This window comes from Hordeum vulgare, chromosome 6H, assembly GCF_904849725.1.
Source record: "Hordeum vulgare subsp. vulgare chromosome 6H, MorexV3_pseudomolecules_assembly, whole genome shotgun sequence".
In the NCBI taxonomy this organism is placed as follows: domain Eukaryota; kingdom Viridiplantae; phylum Streptophyta; class Magnoliopsida; order Poales; family Poaceae; genus Hordeum; species Hordeum vulgare.
This window is the reverse complement of record NC_058523.1, coordinates 143,885,938-143,906,330: the sequence shown is the minus strand read 5'-3', so window position 1 is coordinate 143,906,330 and position 20,393 is coordinate 143,885,938.

Below are 20,393 nucleotides of genomic sequence, written 5' to 3'. Positions count from 1 at the left end.
GGATGCACAATCCTCAAACGTAAAAGGCTTCAGTTCCACACAGGAACAAATTCTTCAGTGATGCTCAATCACTTGGTATTTTGTTTGTGGTTTGGTGTTAGGTGTATTTCCTCACTTGATGATTTACTCTCGAAGACTCTGAGGAATTTGGGTTGCTCTAACTGACAAGTGTCAGTTTCTCGCAGAGCAGCCAACCAACTAGTGGTTGTGGGGTCGACTATTTATAGCGTGGGATTATCCCGACATGGTTTGACATAAATGCCCTTAAATTATGTGACCGTTGGGTGGATAAGATGAGTGAGGTGGCGCGTGTCGCGGCAACGGTCAGAACTTTCAACTATGAAAGTCCTCATGTCTCTCATATTCCTCACTTGAGGCTTTTGTTGGTTTAGGCTTGGATTGAGCATCATGAGGAAATTCAGTCCGTAGTGCTACTTCGACCCCCTTTAACAGTATGGTGTTCCTATGACTCAAGAGTACGGAAAATGAAACAGAAAGAGTAAATATTCACGCTTCAAAGACTTCAGATTGATTTTCTTCAGCACACACCGAATTCCTCATCTTCAATATCTTCATGAGGAATATCAATTTCATCGTAATTTCTTCGCGATCAAAGTCTTCAAGTTTAGAACAATTTCTTCAGCCGAAGATATTCATTTTTAGGGGTCGATATTCATCATATAACTGAAACTCCTCAGCAACTTATAGAGCCAGTGTACACTTACTAACACATTAGTCTCTTAACCTATAATTCTTCAAACCACCAAAATCACTAAGGGCACTAAATGCTCTTACAATCTCCCCCTTTTTGGTGGTTGATGACAATTAGGTTAAGTTTTCAGCGGGGATAAAAATATGAAATGTAAGTACTGAGTTTGAGGAAATTGAAATCAAGATACTGAGAGACTGCCCATGAAGATGTGCATATTTTGAGGAATTTGCTTTGCACAACAGATGCACATTGATGATTTATATCATGGAGATCTCCCCCTGTATCTTGTAAATCATGCATAGATTTGACATATAATATGAGGAATTTAAAAATGCATGATGAAAAATGGTGTTTGACGAATTTCAGCATGTGTGCATTAATAGACTTTGAGGAATAAGCATGCGAAGAAAAACATTCAAAAGAGTTAGAGTACCATCGAGCTTAAGTTACAACTCATTACATCAAAACACTTCAGAAAAACCAATAGTTTGTAACTTAATAATGTTTATAAGCCCCAAAATAGATCCCTTTTGAAGACTAACTCAGATTTCTCCCCCTTTGTCACCAAGTGACGAAAAGGGACAAAACTGAGGACTATCGCTGTTGGGGATATTATCTGTTAGGTAACCCGCCCTAGTTGGGCCGGGTCACCAAAGTTGGCGACTCATCCTCAAATGGTTCTGGCTTTGGCCCAGTGAGGCCGGGAGCCGGATGACGGTTCGGGACCTTCGGGAAGAATACATCGTTGGGACGATCTCCAAGTCTTGGAAAGGTGGCGACTTAGAGATAGGAAGAATCACGATTTATGTAAAGGTAAGGACTCTTGTAAACCCTAAGGGCTCGAACTGTATATAAAGGCGAGTCCCAGGGAAGGATAGGACAGGTTAGAAATCATCGAGTGCTAGGTCACGCGAGTTACGCCCCCTTGTAATCGAGACACCATCAATAGAAACACCAAGCAGGACGTAGGCCTTTACCTCCTCACGAGGGGCCGAACCTGGGTAAATCTCTGTCTCGCTCTCGTATAACCCCTTTGAGTCGCCACCAAGGTGCGATGGCTCCAACACTAAGTCCTTTCACGAGGACATCTGCCGTGACAAAACCACGACAGTTGGCGCCCACCGTGGGGCCTGCGCACAGTGGAGTTTAGTTCTCAAAGGGAGCCCTACCAGGGTCTGGGAGCTACGCAGTAGGGCTCATGACTCAGAGCCGCCGCGGAAAGTACTACATCAATAACTTGTTGTGGGGGCCCGAGGCCGATTCAATCGAATCCGGCTACAGAATCCCCTTCGGCAAAATCAACGTCTTCGTCGGCATGGTTGGATCGCCTATGCCTGAGCCAGACATCTTCTCCGACATCGTCTAGCCAGCCAGGTACGTCCGCCCTGTTGCAACACCGAACCTAACCCGTCCGGTCTTTGTTGGTTTCACACAGGGATTTGAGGAACCAAAACGGTTGGCGACCCAGGAGACCATGCCGGTCAACACTGATGACGAATCGTCCATGGGCGACTCAGATTCAATTCAGTCTTTACATGGGGGCTGCCTCGGAGGTATGTCACTAGCTATGGACCCCGAGGTTCTCGACCGGACCCGCCATCAGATCGTCGTTTACATGGTAGGGGAAACTCAGCCCCCATCAAACCCGGCAGGCGACGATGGGACTAGCGAAACGTCCAGAAGCCCGGCCACGATCTTGGTGGAGTTGGCGCGGAGATAACAAGGCTCATGGCGACCCCTATAACGTCAGAAAACCAGGACGTGATAAACACGGAGTTAACAAAACTAAGAGATGGGGTGGCAAAGGCTCAGCGAGACGCTGAGGTGGAAGCCGCCAGGATCGAGACCCAGTAGGCTCAGATTACCGCTGAGGCAGCTCGCTTGAATACCAAAAACTGGCGGCTCGAGAGGCATCAGCGCACATCTGACGCTGTCCATCAGCGGAGGCACGAGGGTCGTTTACCCCCTGATCTCAACCCGACCCGCCTATTCGACACTCCACGAACTCCCGGGGCAGGAGACGCTCCGGGAGGAGGACCGGGCCAGCCACCAAACCCGCTGTTTCAGCCAGCTGTTGATCGCGTTCCCCGATTCCAGACACCTCGAGGTCACTTTTCCAACCCGGTGGACAACGTCCTTGCCGCGACTCGCCATTTAGAATCCCTTCCGATTCATGGAAACACCCCGGCTGAGATAGAAGCAAGGAACGCCATTGAGATGTTGAAGACGACGGTGGTTCAAAACGCCCAGTTCTCACACAGCCTAGATCGGCTGCACTCCACTCCCCAGGCAAGCCCGCACTAGGAGTCGGCCAGAGGACCAGCCCGCCATAACCAGCGGATCGCGACCATTTCCCCAGGTCAACTCGCCTGATCACCGAGACCCGCTAGGTCGGGATCACCCGAACACCCAAGTCGCCCCAGCGCCTCTTGTTGGAAGCGGCAGACAAGTGGGGGTGCCATGCTTGGCCCCGCCCTTCGCAATGAACGAATGCCGAAGGATTTTAAAGGACCAAGAAAGGTGCCTAACTACACCCCGGACCTTGAGCCGGCGTCATGGGTCGAGAGTTATGAAATCGCCATGGACATGCTCGATGTGAGTGAAGCAGTCTGCGCTAGGTACTTCACAATGATGCTCGAAGGGACGGCGCGTACTTGGTTAAAGAACTTGCCCCCCAACTCCATCCATACTTGGGCTGAATTGGAAGAGCGTTTCATCAAAAACTTCCGGGGGACCTGCAAGCGCCCGATGACAATAGTCGATTTACAGCACTGCGTTCAACGCCCGGATGAGTCGGCCCACCACTGGACGCGGCGGGTCGCGGAAATCATTCATTCGTCGGGTGGTATCACGGCGGCTCAGGCTATGCTGATCCTGGAGCAGAACTACCACTATGAGCCCTTGGTGCAGAAGTTGGGACGACTCAAGCGAAAAGTCCAAGATATGGGGAGTTTAAGGACATCCTCACTAGGTACGCTGAGGCGGATGACACCAAAGATCCAGGAGAAGATGGTGGCAAGGCCAACTCGCCAAGGAAACGCGAGTCATCCAAAAATATACCCGGTTCCAGGGACGTGCCCGCCATAATCATGGAGCGAACGGCAAAAGAAGGCAACACGAAGTGTCTTCGTACTTAGTCGCCAACACCAACGCCAACAACGGCAACCAGCGCCAGAAGAAGAGGGGTTACAGTAGCAAAAAGCCGCGCAATTATAACGAGATACTCAACGGCCCCTGCCCGCACCACGCCATGGAAGACGGACCGGAGACTCATTCCTGGGAGGACTGCTACGTGATGCGGGAATTTCGGGCGGAGGCGATCAAAAAAGGGCAAAGCGGTGACCCGGACCAGCGGCAGGAACAGTTCGGTGCACCCAATCAACGCCAGAACCCGTTCGGCAGCTTCCCCGAACCGGGGGCTCAGGGCGGCTCGCAGCCGAGCAGTGGCCAGTATCGAGTGCATAACCAATGGCGGTATAACCCGCCTGGAGTTTTTCAATAGCCGTCCCCACAGGGGTCTCCACAGGGGCAGGATGACAATGGCGGTTTCCGCAACAATCCGAAGCAATTAAGCAATGGGAAATACCATGTCTTCACCACCAATGCCTGCAGGCGTGATAAAAAAATGAATCACCGAGCGTACAATGTTTCTGAGCCGGCGCTCCCTAGGTATCTCCATTGGTCCGAGCAGATTATATCATGGAGTAGGGAGGATCACCCGCCCAGAGTCGACAACCCTGGCGACTTAGCGCTGGTCGTGGCTCCTCAAGTCGGGGGATATACCTTATCAAAGGTATTAATGGATGGCGGTAGCAGCATCAACATATTATACTTCGACACTTTTCGAAGGATGAACCTGCTGGAGAAAGATTTAATGCCTTCAACCATGGTATTCCACGGAATTGTCCCAGATAAATCAGTGTACCCCATAGGCCGAGTTTGGCTCACAGTTGCGTTTGGAACAACATCCAACTACAGGAGTGAAATCGCTTATGTTCGAGGTGGTCAAGCTAAAAAGCCCCTATCATGCGTTGTTTGGGCGACCGGCTTACGCCCGTTTCATGGCTCGCCCTTGCTATGTTTACCTTAAACTCAAGATGCCCGGTCCTAAGGGACCCATCACGGTTGATGGTGACAGGAGGATCGCAAGAGAATGCGAAGAAGGAGATGCGGAAGAGCTGAAATATCACCAGGCCAATGTTGATCCGGCTGACATGTCACCTCTAAAGAAGCCAACGACAGACGCTGAGCCGCCCCTCAAATTCAAACCAACAGACGACACTAAGACAGTGGATTTCGTCCCTGGCGACTCAACCAAGCAGTTCACTATCGGGGCGGGTCTAGACCTCAAATAGGAAAGCGCGCTCATCGAATTCATCCATGAGAATCGGGACATCTTCGCATGGAAACCTTCTGACATGCCTGGTGTGCCGAGAGAATTCGTTGAGAACCACGTTAATGTTGACCCAAAAGCAAAACCAATTCAGCAATATCTTCGCAAGTTCAATGAGGAACGACGCAAGGCAATCGGGGAAGAAGTTGCCCGTCTCTTGGCCGCCGGATTCATCGTAGAGGTCTTCCACCCCAAATCGTTGGCTAACCCGGTCCTGGTGCTCAAGAAGAACGGTACCTTCCGCATGTGCATTGATTACACAGATCTTAACAGAGCTTGTCCAAAGGATCCTTTCATCCTTCCCTGTATCGATCAAATTATTGATTCAGTGGCGGGATGCGAGCGTTTGTGCTTCCTGGATGCTTATTCTGGGTATCACCAAATCAAGATGGCTGTGGAAGATCAGGAGAATACAGCTTTTATAACCCCCTTCGGGGCTTTTTGGTATGTGTCCATGCCATTTGGGCTCAAGAGTGCAGGGGCGACTTACCTGCGCTGCATCCAAAATTGCCTCCGTGGCCAAATCGGACGCAACGTCCATGCTTACTTTGACGACATTGTGGTTAAAACTCACAGGAAGGAAACACTATTGGGAGACCTAAGGGAAACTTTGACAATCTGCGGGTATACCAGATGAAGCTTAATCCCACCAAGTGTGTCTTTGGCGTTCCTGCAGGAAAATTGTTGGGTTTCCTGGTATCTGAGCGCGGCATTGAAGCTAACCCGGACAAAATCGAGGCGGTTACTTCACTTGGGATACCAGCGAATATCAATCAAGTTCAACGGATGGCGGGTCGTATCATGGCTTTAAGTCGTTTCATAAGCCGTCTGGGAGAAAAGGCTATTCCCCTTTATCAATTGCTTAAGAAATTTGACCATTTTGTTTGCACAGACGAAGCGAACGAAGTTTTTGAAGCCTTAAAGCAGCAGCTGGTCAACCCGCCGGTTTTGGCCGCCCCGACTGAGAAAGAGCCTGTGCTTCTCTATGTTGCGGCAAACTCCAAAGCGGTTAGTGTGGCAGAGGTCGTCGAAAGGTAGGAAGAAGGGAAGGAATATCCAGTGCAACGCCCGGTATATTTCATTAGTGAGGTGCTAACTCTCTCCAAGCAACGATACCCACACTCGTAGAAGTTAGTCTATGGGCTCTTTATGGCAAGTCAAAAGCTTAAACACTATTTCCAAGAGCATCCCATCACGGTGGTTAGCTCCGCTCCCCTCGGAGACATCATCGAGAACCGGAAAGCGACATGACGAATCGCCTAGTGGTCGATTGAACTTGGGCCGCACCATGTGCGATACACCCCTCGCACGGCTATCAAGTCTCAAGCATTGGTTGATTTTGTCAACGATTGGACCGAGTTACAGATGCCGGAAGACATGCCTGACCTTACATACTGGACTATTTATTTTGACGGGTCTAGACAATTGGAAGGCTGGGGGGCTGGCGTGGTGCTGATATCACCCCAAGGAGACAAATTCTGCTATGTCCTCCGACTCATGTTCCCATGTATCAACAATGCTGCGGAATACGAAGCATTGCTTCATGGCTTGCGACTCGCCAAGGAAATGAACCTTACGCACGTCAGATGTTTTGGCGATTCTGATCTAGTGGCTCAGCAAGTTTCAGGTACTTGGTATTCTCGGGACCCCCTCATGGCGGCTTACAGGAGGGCTGTGTCTGATGTGGCGGGTCACTTCCATGGCTATCAGGTTGATCATATTGACTGGCGCCTTAACGAAGCAGTTGATACCCTTTCACGTCTCGGTTCGTAGCGTAAGCCGGTTCCCCCCAATGTATTTTTGGATACTTTGCATAATCCTTCCGTATGGTTACCCTCAGAGGAGGAGTTGGCAATACCAGACCCTGAGTCTCAGTTCGTGGCGGCTCTCCATGTTACGCCGGATTGGGTTCTTCCGTATCTGGCATATCTCGCCCGAGGAGAGTTACCTTCAGATGAAGTATTGGCTCGCCAAATCGTTCGTCGAAGCATATCCATGGTCATCATCAATGGCGAATTATATAAATGGAGCACTTCCGGGGTATTCCAACGATGCGTTTCCTCTGAAGAAGGATGCATAATTCTAAACGACATCCATTCCGGAGTTTGTGGGCATCATGTCGGGTCATGCTCCTTGGTTTCAAAGGCGTTCCGTCATGGTTTCTTCTGGTTGACGGCCCATGCAGATGCAGAGGAGATAGTTCGTCGATGTGAAGGTTGCCAGCGTTATGGACGACAGGCCCATGTGCCAGCTCGAGAACTAAGGATGATACCTATTACTTGGCCTTTTGCAGTGTGGGGGTTAGACATGGTTGGCCCCTTTAAGATGTCGTCCAACAAAAAAAACTCATCTGCTCGTGGCGGTTGATAAATTTACCAAGTGGGTCGAAGCAGAACCTGTTGGTGCTTGTGATGCGGAGACAGCGGTCAAATTCTTGAAAAAGTTGATCTTCCGGTTCAGATATCCACACAGTATTATTACCGATAATGGTACTAATCTATCACAAGGAGCAATGCAGGAGTTTTGTCATCGCGAGCACATCCGGCTTGATGTCTCTGCAGTGGCTCATCTACAATCTAATGGGCGGGCTGAACGGGCTAATCAGGAAGTGTTGCGAGGAATCAAGCCCCGACTCATGGTTCCGCTGGAACGCACCCCAGGGTGTGGGGTTGAGGAATTTCCTTCAGTACTATGGAGCATCCGGACCACCCCAAACCGTTCTACGGGTTTTACCCCCTTTTTTCTGGTATATGGAGGAGACGCTGTTCTTCCCACTGACATTAGGCATGACTCGCCCAGAGTTGCCGCTTATGTGGAACAGGACAACGAGTTGGCGCGTCAAGATTCTTTGGACGCTTTGGAGGAAGCACGCGATTTGGCTGCCGCTCGATCGGCAATTTATCAGCAGGACTTGCGGCGTTATCACATCCGCCGGGTCAAGAGCCGAACCTTCCAGGAGGGCGGCTTAGTGCTTCGATTGATACAAGATCGCACTGGCATGCATAAGTTATCACCACCATGGGAAGGACCGTTCGTCGTCAGCAAAAGCCTTCGCAACGGGTCGTACTATCTGGTGGATCTGCGGCCTGATGGGCCAACCACGGAGGCTGAGTCAATTCGCCCCTGGAACATAGCCCACTTGCGGCCTTATTACAGCTGAGCTATTAGCTCTGTTTTTTGTAAGTTTTTCATTTTTTATGAAGCAATAAAATTGATGCCTCCAAGCATGGGGGCTTTCCTGCTTTTTCATCTTCTTGAAAGTATGGATCTCTATTTTGCTCTTCAACAAGTCGCCCAAGCATGGATGCTATCCATACCAGAGAGCATAAGTCGCCATGATGCGCTTATTACAAAACTGGGTATCGATAAGCCAAAGAGGATCGAAGTCGCTACAAGGCGCGCGATTCAAACATGGGCACCTTATATGATTCTGTGGATTAGGCCCGCTTACTTGGGGACAGTTTGTTCTCAAGTCGTTTTGTGGTCATAGCGTATACGCTTCTACAATCCTATGACCGGTCTTTCCCTTAATCATACGTCACTTGGGGGCTTCCTCTCACTGAGATCAACCTTACTACCCATCTGGCCTGCGAAAAATTACCGCATTACAAATGGTTATACTGGACTGTGTGTCGGCCGAATCGCCATATGGACCCATGAACTCTTGGCGAGTTACTCTGCTTTATGGACCCTGAACTCGCCTTGGTTAAAACATGTCTGGTACCAGCTAACGCCCCACATGGAAAATAGAGAAACCATTGGTTCACTGAACCCGCTTCACTGAAGCTTGACTCGTGCCTGATCAGCCGGTCTAAATACTTGAGCTTTTTATACAAAAGTCTCCCTTGGGTAGCACTTGAGTTTATATAACTCGTCCTATCCTGTCGCGACCTGATGAGCCGACGAAATTGTTATTTTTTACCTTCCTGGCACTGCCGCAAGGTTTTTCAGATTTTTTCTGACTCGCCTTAAATATCTTGGGTCGGTTATTATTTATTATCATCCATTACTCACTGAGATGGTTTGATATATGTTTTTAAGCCTAACAGGTTGATGAGCAAAATCATTACAGCCACGTTGGGTCAAGAATCATAAAAACGCCCTGAGGGCGGGTCAAGCATTCTAAGGCACCCTAAGGGCGACCTAAGGGTTTTTAAGACATCACAGAAGCAGTTTGATCTCTATAAAAGACTTATTACATGGCTCTTATGGCCAAATCCATGAAGGATTATTCTACTGATGTCCTCGGATCATCCTGCTTCGAGCTCTGGCTGACTTCAATTTGCAAGTCGCCCAGTACCCAGTTACACTTGGATAATGCGGCGAACTCATCTTCATCGTTCAGCACTGATGAGAGATCCACCTCCAAGTCAAAAGGGTTCTTGGGTCGACGCGGAGTCAAGCTCGTTGTCACAAAGGTTGGCGGATTAATTTTCTTGTTCTTGTCGTCATAGGCGGCGTGATATTTTGATAAATCCAAGCTTGCTGCAAGCAGAGTCGCTCCCAAACGGGATTCTTTGACAACATGCTGGTAATCCTCTTGAGCAAATTCTAACCCGTCATCCTTGAGCTGGGGAAAGCCTGCCGCTACTTCTTCAGGTTTTAATTCTGGAACATACGCCAGACACCGACTCAGCGTAGTCAGTGCCCCTTTTCGGGCAGCCGACCGGGTTAGCTCACTGATCTGAGGAGGAAGAGTAGATAAGCAGCCAAGCATCTTGTTTATTGATGTTATGGGTTCCTTGGCACCCATCACTCCTTTCACGGTCAGCACACTTCCGGTATATAGCTGCTCCGTTAATGTGTAAATTGCCTTCAGCATCAGGACACAATCGTTCTGAAGATTGGTGGCTCTCGGACCTACATAAGGAATAATGATGGTCAACAACTTCTTCATACTAAGTTATTTATTTACAAAGTGCATGGTCAGGATTTCGTTTTTTACCAAAGACAACTTGTGCCATGTTGGAGATATGTCGCTTTAAGCCGGCCAACTCTTGTTGCACGTTATCCAACTTAGCTTCAGCTTTTTCTGCTCACTTTACCAGGGCATCTTGATCAGCTTGAGCCTTTTTTAAGCCGGCTTTCAGCTTCTCGATCTTAGATAAGATCATTTGACACCTCTCTTCTGATTTTGCTCGGGCATCCTGCTGATCGGCTAAATTTTTCTTTAAATCACCAAATGCTGATTCAGCTTGGGTAAGTGATTCCTGTCGAAATATATTATCAAGGGGCAAGTCTCAATATTATTGCAAGCAACATCCCTAACACTTGGGGCCTAATGTATAATTTTTTACACAAAATTATACTGTATCAAGTCCCGGCCCTTGGGGGTAACAGGTCGAAAGTTTTCTTTAATTATCAAGACCCGACTCATCTTTTTACAGATGACCTGGCCCTTGGGGGTAACAGGTCGAAAGTTTTCTTTAATTATCAAGACCCGACTCATCTTTTTACAGATGACCCGGCCCTTGGGGGTAACAGGTCGAAAGTTTTCTTTAATTATCAAGACCCGGCTCTTCTTTTCACAAGATGACCTGGCCCCTAGGGGTAACAGGTCGAAAGTTTTCTTTAATTATCAAGAACCGACTCATCTTTTCACAAGATGACCCGACCCTTGGGGGTAACAGGTCAAAAGTTTTCTTTAACTATCAAGACCCGGCTCATCTTTTCACAGATGACCCGGCCCTTGGGGGTTGCAGGTCGAAAAGTTTTCTTCCAAATTATCAAGACCCAGCTCATCTTTTCACAGATGACCCGACCCACGGGCAATACAAGTTGAAAGTTCTTTTACTATCAAAGACTCGGCTCATCTTTTCGCAGATGACTCGGCCCTTGGGGGTTAATGAGGATAATACAATATGCAGTAAGGCATACCTCATGTCTGTTTTTCATCATGAGGAGCAGACTCTTTTCCATTTTGTAACTCGCCTCCAGGTGACTTGCAAAGCCAGAGCAAAGTTCTCTGAATTCAAGATTCTCATACTGGGAGAGCATAGCCTTGGAAAGTTCATATTCAATAGAAGGTTGAGTCGATGATGATACATGCTTGGACAGAACTGCTGAGGACGGCTTAGAAAAGCGAGTACCAGTGATTACCACAACATCTGGATCTTCTGCCGTTTTCAATGGACTTGGCGGATTAGGCATTTCCATGGTTTCCTTGGGCGAGTTCGGGAGATCCACTTGATCTTGAGGCTTATCTTCGGCCGGGTTATCCTGAATCGGCACAGATTTCTCAATAGGCTGTGAAGTTGTAATGGGAGTTGATCTGCCAGTTTTCCTCTTCTTCGCTTCTGCCCTAAAAGGAAAAGGGGGTGCACTTAAAAAACAGACTTTATTATCATCAGGATAATATAAGTATTATAAAGGACTTACCCTGGAACGCGGATCATCGATGGAAGTGCTGACATCACTGAGTCGCCTGATGAAGGAGGATAATTCTACAAAAGTAACACCTCAAGATATGAGTGAATTATAAATATGATCCAAAAGGAAATGAAAAAATGCTATTAAAAAGGTACCTCATTTTGCCTCTTCTTGGTTTTCGTTGGTAACCCGGACACCAAGTCTCCAGAATGACTCTGAGTTTTCCGATTGGAAGCATGTTGCGCTTTCTTCAAAAGGAAATTAGGATCCAAACAAGCATTTGGGTGAGAGAAGGGAACTTTCCCACAAATCTGCCTGGCCGGCTTAGGTGGAGGAGAAGATGAGTCGGAGGAAACAAAAATTACCTCTACGGAGTCTTCCTGGCTTTCATTATCCTCGTTCTACACAAGAGATACGCAGGTGTAAACACAAAATTATAACAATGAATGGTGAGTTAACGAAGATGGATTTTTACCTCTGAAAGTACGTCGCCGACTTGGGATTCGTCGGCGTCAGACGGCTCGGTAACGGCGGCTTTGCCTTTACCCTTGGATTTCTTCTTTGGGGCGGCCTGGCTTGCTTCAGGGCCATCTTTTTTGGCCTTCTGGACCAGAATTTTTCGCCTTTCTGAGATGGCGTTTTTATTATGAGAATCATAGCTCAAATAAGTCGGGAGGAATAAAGTAAAGGCGGGTTAAGTTATTACCTTTGGCGCCGGGTTGATCTTGCAAAACGGCTTAAGACCTATTTGGCCACACTTGGCCAAAGGCTCGCCGGTCAATTTCTTGATGATAGAGACGATGTCGTTTTCCGTCAGTGATGTATGGAAATAACACTGGGGATGGTCCAAAGTGCCATCGAACTCACACATTAATCCATCCCGACGACTTAAGGGGAGGATGCGCCATTCAACCCAGCAGCGTATTAAGTCGACCCTAGTAAGGCCGTTGTTTGTCAGAGATCTTAACTCAGACAGTACTGGGATAAGATCTGACTCCTCTTCTTCGGTAAGCTTGTGTGGGAGTTTGAAGTTTGTTGGGAGGCACTCCTCCCTATAGCCAAGGAGCTTGTTCTCACCCTCACGAGAAGTTTCCTGGCAGTAAAATAAAGACTCGCCCCAGCCTTTGGGATGGATTGGCATGGCGAGTGACGGGAATGGACTATCCCTACGGCGTTGAACATTGACGCCTCCAAGTTCCAAGCTAGGGCCGTTGGAAAATTCTGTGTGGCGATTCAAATGAAAGAAGTACCAGAATAAAGGAACTAAAGGTTCCATCCGCAAATAGGCCTGAAAGAACACTTGGAACTAACATAGGTTGCTCATCGAGTTTGGCCCTAAGTCTTGGAGGCGAACATTCATAAAGGTCATGGCGTCTCTGAGGAATTTTGATCCAGGCGGCTTAAAACCCCGTTCGAGGTGCTCAACAAAAACAACTATTTCTCCTTCCTTCGGGTTGGGGATCTCTTCTCCCAACCCGGAACGCCAACCGATAACTTCTTTGGGGTCCAGATTCCCCGTTTTCACACAGTTGTTGAGAAGAGTTTCATCAACCTTGGTCGGGAGCCAATCATTTTTTAAAACGGTACCCATGCTACAAAGGGAGAAATTACGGGTAAATTAACTCGCCAAGTGCTTACTAAATGGTAAAACAGATCCATTGACTCGCCAAAAAATTTGCCTGATAGCTAAGGGATTTTTATTGACTCGCCGATAAAGGGCCGGGTCAGAATACAAGGGTGACGTATGAATTTCTTACTACTTAAAGAAAGATGGTTCTGAGCTTTAGAGGTGTTCGCTAAAGTGGTGAAATATGGATCTACAAACAGGTTTCATACGACAGGCAGTGATATATGGATCTACGGAGCAGGCAAAAAATGAATGAGAAAAGCCTGGATAAAACAGCCTATGGCTAGGGTGAAAATAGTACAGTTGATTTGGCGAAACCCTTTCTAGATCTTCAAACCAAGGCTAGAAAACTAAGGGTATGGAGAATGCTGCTGTGCTCACTGTCATCATGAATTGACCGGCGATTACAGAGCCGTTCAAAGTATTCTAAGGAAATGGCGGACATGAGCCTCGAGGAGCTAAGATCTGCCTCTAATGGCGGGAGACTGACCTGGTAATGGCGGCTGGAGGCGACCGAGGAAAGATCCGCGGCGAATATCACGCGTTCAGCGGGCGTCGGAGTGCGTCGGATGCGGTGGTCGGAGACGAAGGACTTCGGACAGCGACGAAGCTCTTGGGCGGTGACGAAGCTCTCGGTGCGGTGGTGAGGAAGAAGGGGGCGACAAGACGGGTAGGTGGAAATGTGCCCTGTCCCCTCCTCCTGCCTATTTATCAGGTCAAGCGCTGGGATCGAGGCGCCACGAGCGGGAACTGCCAAAAAAGATAAATATTCGCCATGATGGCGCCCAAAATTTTCGGGATATCAATGTCGAAGGATCTGTTGGGGACTACGTCATTATCTTATCCGAGATTAAAGGGATAAGAAGATGCCAACAAGAAGTGGTTCGGTGACTTGGGTATTTCCGCAACGAACAGCGGTTTAAGTGCATGGTGCATGAAAAGAGTGAGATGAGTCGCCCCTAACTGGGTGAGGATATTGGCGTGAAAAAATTCAAGTCAATCTGGGGCCTAATGTTGGGGATATTATCTGCTGGGTAACACGCCCTAGTTGGGCTGGGTCACCAAAGTTGGCGACTCATCCTCAAGTGGTTCCGGCTTTGGTCCAGTGAGGCCGGGAGCCGGATGACGGTTCGGGACCTTCGGGAAGAATCCATTGTTGGGAAGATCTCCAAGTCTTGGAAAGGTGGCGACTTAGAGATAGGAAGAATCACGATTTATGTAAAGGTAAGGACTCTTGTAAACCCTAAGGGCTCGACCTGTATATAAAGGCGAGTCCCAGGGAAGGAGAGGACAGGTTAGAAATCACCGAGTGATAGGTCACGCGAGTTACGCCCCCTTGTAATCGAGACACCATCAATAGAAACACCAAGCAGGACGTAGGCCTTTACCTCCTCACGAGGGGCCGAACCTGGGTAAATCTCTGTCTCTCTCCCGTATAACCCCTTTGAGTCGCCACCAAGGTGCGATGGCTCCAACACTAAGTCCTTTCACGAGGACATCTGCCGTGAAAAAACCACGACAATCGCCCTTTGAGGAAATTCACTTCTTGGTTGATGCACAGGCGTGGGGATTCTTGGCGACAGGCTTCTTCTTTGGACCAGTTGCAGTGTCTTCTGGTTCTTCATCTGACTCAGCCGTGCGGAATGAAGAAAAAGAGCTGTCCTCAAGGCCAGGAATTGGAATTGGCTTGAATTTCTTCTTGGGAGGCCATGACCAGTCAAAGTCTTGAGTAAACTCCAATTCCTCAAGTTCCTGTTGAGTCTTCAGATGAGCAAAGGTGGCCGAGGTTCGATCAAACACCTCATGAAGTTAATAGTGATTTTTCCTCACTACGTTCTGAATCTCGTTGAGGATTTTCACAATGGCAGTGAATTGATATTTGACCCATTTGTGATTGCGATCGACCTTTTGATGAAGACTCAGGAGTAGCTCTCTGTTATTCATCACTCTGGGGGCAGTTGGGCTTGGTGGATCTTGGGTAGCAGTGCCATCAAAAGAAGAATATGACTCTCCTTGACGAAACTGGCCATCAAGGGGGCAATTTCCTTCATCAATCACAAATTTTCCTTTGCCTTCAACAAGCTCAAATGTTTTCTTGATGACTCTGATTGGCGGTAGATATCCGATGTGATTCGGAAAATCATCTTGGTAGTTGATGCCTGACCTGCTTCTGATGAATCTCATGATCCATGGTGCATAAAGCTTCATTTCAAAAGGTGATAGTGCGTTATCAGCCAAAGTCCTCAGGAATAAATCATGAAGATTCATTTGTATGCCATGGATGACAATGAAAAGGATATTCTTCATGATGCCTACAACAGCTTCTTCATCATCGTGCCCTTTGATAGGAGCAATGACATTGGCCAGGTTTCTGTAGACTGTTCGTGGTTCATACCTTAAGTCTTGTACCAGAAAGCGAGTCCGTGGAGGTTGGTCCTTGGCCAAAGGCTTCATGAGGACTTCCATTAGTCTGTTGGGCATTTCACGTTCATCCTACATCAGCACTGCATCCTCTGAGGGAATTGAGATTGTAAGAGCTCGAAGCAATTCAGTGGCAGGCGCTTTGTAGTGCGTGTGGTGAGTCATCCAATCCAAAACCCAGGTGTTGACATCCTTTGGGTCGCCAGAGATGTGCAGAGTGGCGTAGAACTGAAGAATGATGCCACAATTCCAGTCGCCAATGTGTGTGCCGAGAGGCAGTAATCCAGCTTCGTGAAGAACGTTGAGGACTAGAGTGAATCAAGGTATTTCCTCCATATCAAGGTGTTTATGCTGAAATATCTTGTTCCTTGTCCAAAACTTCCTGTGCCTGATGCGAAGCTTATCATATGGATTCTCGCGAGTAAAGTACATGCGTTCTTCATAGAATGCCTCCTTTTGAAACTTTGGCCTTTTGGAGAAAGGTTCATTCTGCTACGGTTGAAGATTATGCTGCTGTTCTTGAGGAGGAGCCACTATCATTGTTGTTTATGTGTTTACCACAACGATAGCAATTTCAATGTTTGGGGCAGGAGCATTTTCTTCATTCTGAGCATTTTTATCAAGTTGAGGATTTTCCTCAGCTTGAGGAATTTGCTTGTTGGAGGAGGCAGTTGCAGCATTTGTTGGTGCATTGTCTTGAGCTGATGCAGCTGATTCTTGAGCAGATTCCTCACGGAAGATCTTCCCTTCAAAGCGTGTGAGGATTTCTGTTGTAGCAGGAGTTGGAGGAATTTGAGTTGACCTCGGTGAGCGATGAGTTTCTTCCAACAAGTCATCATGAATCACTGGAGTGCTGCACCCAGTTTCATCATCACCCACATGTTGTTCAGAGGTCTTTTGAGTAATGGTGGATGATAGAGGCGAAGTTGTCCATGTCTTTCGATGAGATCGTGGGAATCGTTTTGGTGGAGTAGACTTTGACGATCCGACTATGAATGTGTGAGGATGTCGCGCCTTAGCAATCACTAAACCAACTCCGAGAGGTTATTGACCACGCCGGAGCACGATCAACCTGACCACAAAGGTCTGTTTCCTGCACACAAACAAAGAACAAGCAAGAAACCGAGATGCAATCAAGATATTGCGAATATAAGAGGAAAGCTTTATTGATGAAGGTGGGGTTCTGTGATGCCTTTGTCTGATCGTAGAACACAAATGAAGAACACGAAGTTGCAGCTATGGTGAACTAGTAATTTAAACAAAACCCAAGTCTAAACGGTGCCCTAAGGGCTATATATATGAGGGAATAGAGAGGCAATTTCGTGTCCCTTGGAGGAGGGGTCCGAAAACAGCCCTAAACTCGGTTTCCCCACACATACGGACTCTAAAAATAGCCTATATTATGGTATTTCGAAATTACATGGGCCTGGCCCAAAGATAAGGTGGAGCAACACCTATAATAGCCTACGAACGAAATTTATAAAGTGGCGTCTTGAATATTTCGTCCAAAGCCTTCATGCTCTCCTTATGGTGGCCTTAGAGTGCGAAAATCACCAGCTGCACCTTCTTCTCCATGCGTGATCCCGATCCAACGGATATCCTTCTTGTCCATGCTAGGTCCTTCATTCATGAGCACAACAAAAGTATCTAACTTAGGCAACATCATATGTTCATGAACATTAGAAGTATTCCGAAGAAACGATAGTACCTGGTAATTCAATTGGCGTGCACGAGCTCTAGTAACTGGTCCAATATGTATTTCTGCTGGGGTTGTGGGTGTTACAATGGTGTTGATGTCCTCATCATTCTCCCCTTCTTGAACTGAAGTCGTCCTCAACGGAAGCTCATCTTCCTCCCCCAAATATGGCTTCAAATCTGCAATGTTAAAAGTAGGACTAACCCCAAAATCTGCAGGCAGCTCAAGTCTATATGCATTATCATTTGTTTTCTCTAACACTTTGAAAGGACCATCAGCACGCGGCATTAGTTTTGACTTGCGCAAGTCAGGAAACCTATCCTTACACAAATCCAACCAAACAAGATCTCCAGGTGCAAAGACAAGATGTTTTCTACCCTTATCTCCAGCAAGTTTATATTTAGCATTCATGCGTTCAATGTTTTCCTTAGTTATCTCACGCATCTTTAATATCAAATCAGCACATTCTTTAGCATCAAAATTAACCTTCTCCGAAGATGGAAGAGGTAACAAATCAATAGGTGCACGAGGTAGGAAACCATACACAACTTCAAAAGGACACATCTTTGTAGTAGAATGCAGCGAACAATTATAAGCAAATTCAATATGAGGCAAGCATTTTTCCACAGTTTTAGATTGTTCTTCAAAACAGCCCTAAGCATAGTAGACAAAGATCTATTGACTACTTCAGTTTGTCCATCAGTTTGGGGTGACATGTAGTACTAAAAAGCAATTTTGTCCCCAACTTTGCCCATAAACATCGCCAAAAGTGGCTAAGAAATTTAGCATCACGATATGAAACAATCGTATTTGGCACACCATGCAAGCGAATAACTTCACGAAAGAACAAATCAGCCACATTAGCAGCATCGTCACTTTTATGACATGGTATAAAGTGTGCCATTTTAGAAAATCTGTCCACGACAACAAATATGCTATCCCTCCCCTTCTTTGTTCGAGGTAAACCTAAAACAAAGTCCATAGATATATCCTCGCAAGGAACACTAGGTACAGGCAAAGGCATATATAAACCCTGAGGATTAAGTCGTGACTTAGCTTTTTGACATGTTGTGCAGCGAGCAACAAAACGCTCAACATCCCGTCACATCCTTGGCCAAAAGAAATGTGTAGCAAGTACATCCTCCATCTTCTTTACGCCAAAGTGTCCCATCAATCCTCCTTCATGCGCCTCCTGTAACAACAAAAGACGAACGAAGCTAGCTGGAATGCATAGCTTGTTAGCACGAAACACAAACCCATTATTAATGATGAAATTATTCCATGTTCTCCCTTCTTTACAATTTTCCAACACATCTTTGTAATCAGCATCATGCACATATTGATCTTTGATGGTTTCCAAACCAAATATTTTAAAGTCAAGTTGTGAAAGCATAGTATAACGACGAGACAAAGCATCACCAATAACATTTTCTTTACCCTTCTTATGTTTAATGATGTACGGGAAAGTCTCAATGAATTCAACCCATTTAGCATGTCTACGGTTAAGTTTTGCTTGACTTTTAGTATGTTTCAAAGATTCATGATCAGAATGTATGACAAATTCTTTGGGCCATAAATAATTTTGCCATGTTTCCAAAGTACGAACAAGAGCATATAATTCCTTATCATAAGTAGAATAATTCAGACTAGGCCAACTTAATTTTTCAGAAAAGTACGCAACAGGTTTACCATCTTGTAATAACACACCTCCTAATCCAATTCCACTAGCATCACATTCAAGCTCGAAAGTCTTATTGAAATCAGGAAGTTGGAGTAAAGGAGCATGTGTTAACTTATCTTTCAAAACCGTGAAGGCTTCTTCCTGTGCGGTACCCCAAGAATAAGGCACACCCTTCTTTGTAAGCTCATTGAGAGGTGCAACAATGATGCTGAAATCTCTCACAAAACGCCTATAAAACCCGGCGAGTCCAAGGAAACTCCTCACTTGTGTGACCGTTCTGGGCTGCGGCCAACTCTCAATAGCTTCAGTCTTGGTTTTATCAACTTCAATTCCCCGTGGAGTAACAACATAGCCAAGAAAAGATACTCGGTCTGTGCAAAAGGTGCACTTCCCAAGGTTACCAAATAGACGTGCATCACGTACACCAGTAAAACAGAACACAAATGATCCAAGTGTTCCTCCAAAGATCTACTATAAATATTTATATCATCAAAGTAGACTACCACAAATCATCCAATGAAAGCACGTAAAACCTCATTCATTAATCTCATGAAAGTGCTAGGTGCATTAGTCAATCAAAGAGGCATAACTAACCACTCATATAAGCCAAACTTAGTTTTAAATGCCGTTTTCCATTCATCTCCCAATTTCATGTGAATTTGATGGTATCCACTATGCAAATCAACTTTGGAGAAAATTGTAGAGCCACTTAATTCATCAAGCATATCGTCTAACCTAGGAATAGGATGATGATAATGAATAGTAATATTATTACTGCCTTTACAATCAACACACATACGCGATGTACCATCCTTTTTCGGCACTAGAATAATAGGAATAGCACAGGGACTAAGATATTCACGTATATAACCTTTGTCGAGCAGCTCTTGTACTTGACGCATAATATCCTTCGTCTCCTCTAGATTGGTATGGTATGGTGCACGGTTAGGTAGCGATGCACCGGGAATTAAGTCAATCTGATGCTCAATCCCTCTAATATGTGGTAATCCCGGTGGCACGTCTTGTGGAAAGACGTCAGCGAACTCCTGCAAAATGTTAATGACAGCAGGAGGCAAAGAGGGTGGCATGTCCTCGAATGAAAATAATACCTCTTTGCATACAAAAGCATAGCAAACAGATGTAGCAATATACAAATCAGTAATATCAGATTTAGCGGCAAGTAAACAACCACTCTTCAGTTTTATTTCAAAGGCAACACTAGATAGTAGGCTTATTGTGTTGCTCAAATTCCTTTGCTACAATCTGATTTTCACTCTTATGTAGGTCTTGTTTTGCTTTACTAGTTCTAGCAATGTCATCTTTCATAATATGTTCAAGAGACATAGGAAGCAAAGTTATATTTTGATCCTTATGAACAAGAGTATACTGATCTGTTCTACCATGGTGTACGTAATTTTTATCAAATTTCCATGGTCTACCAAGTAAAACGGAGCATGCTTGCATGGGTACCACATCACAATCAACGAAATCAGA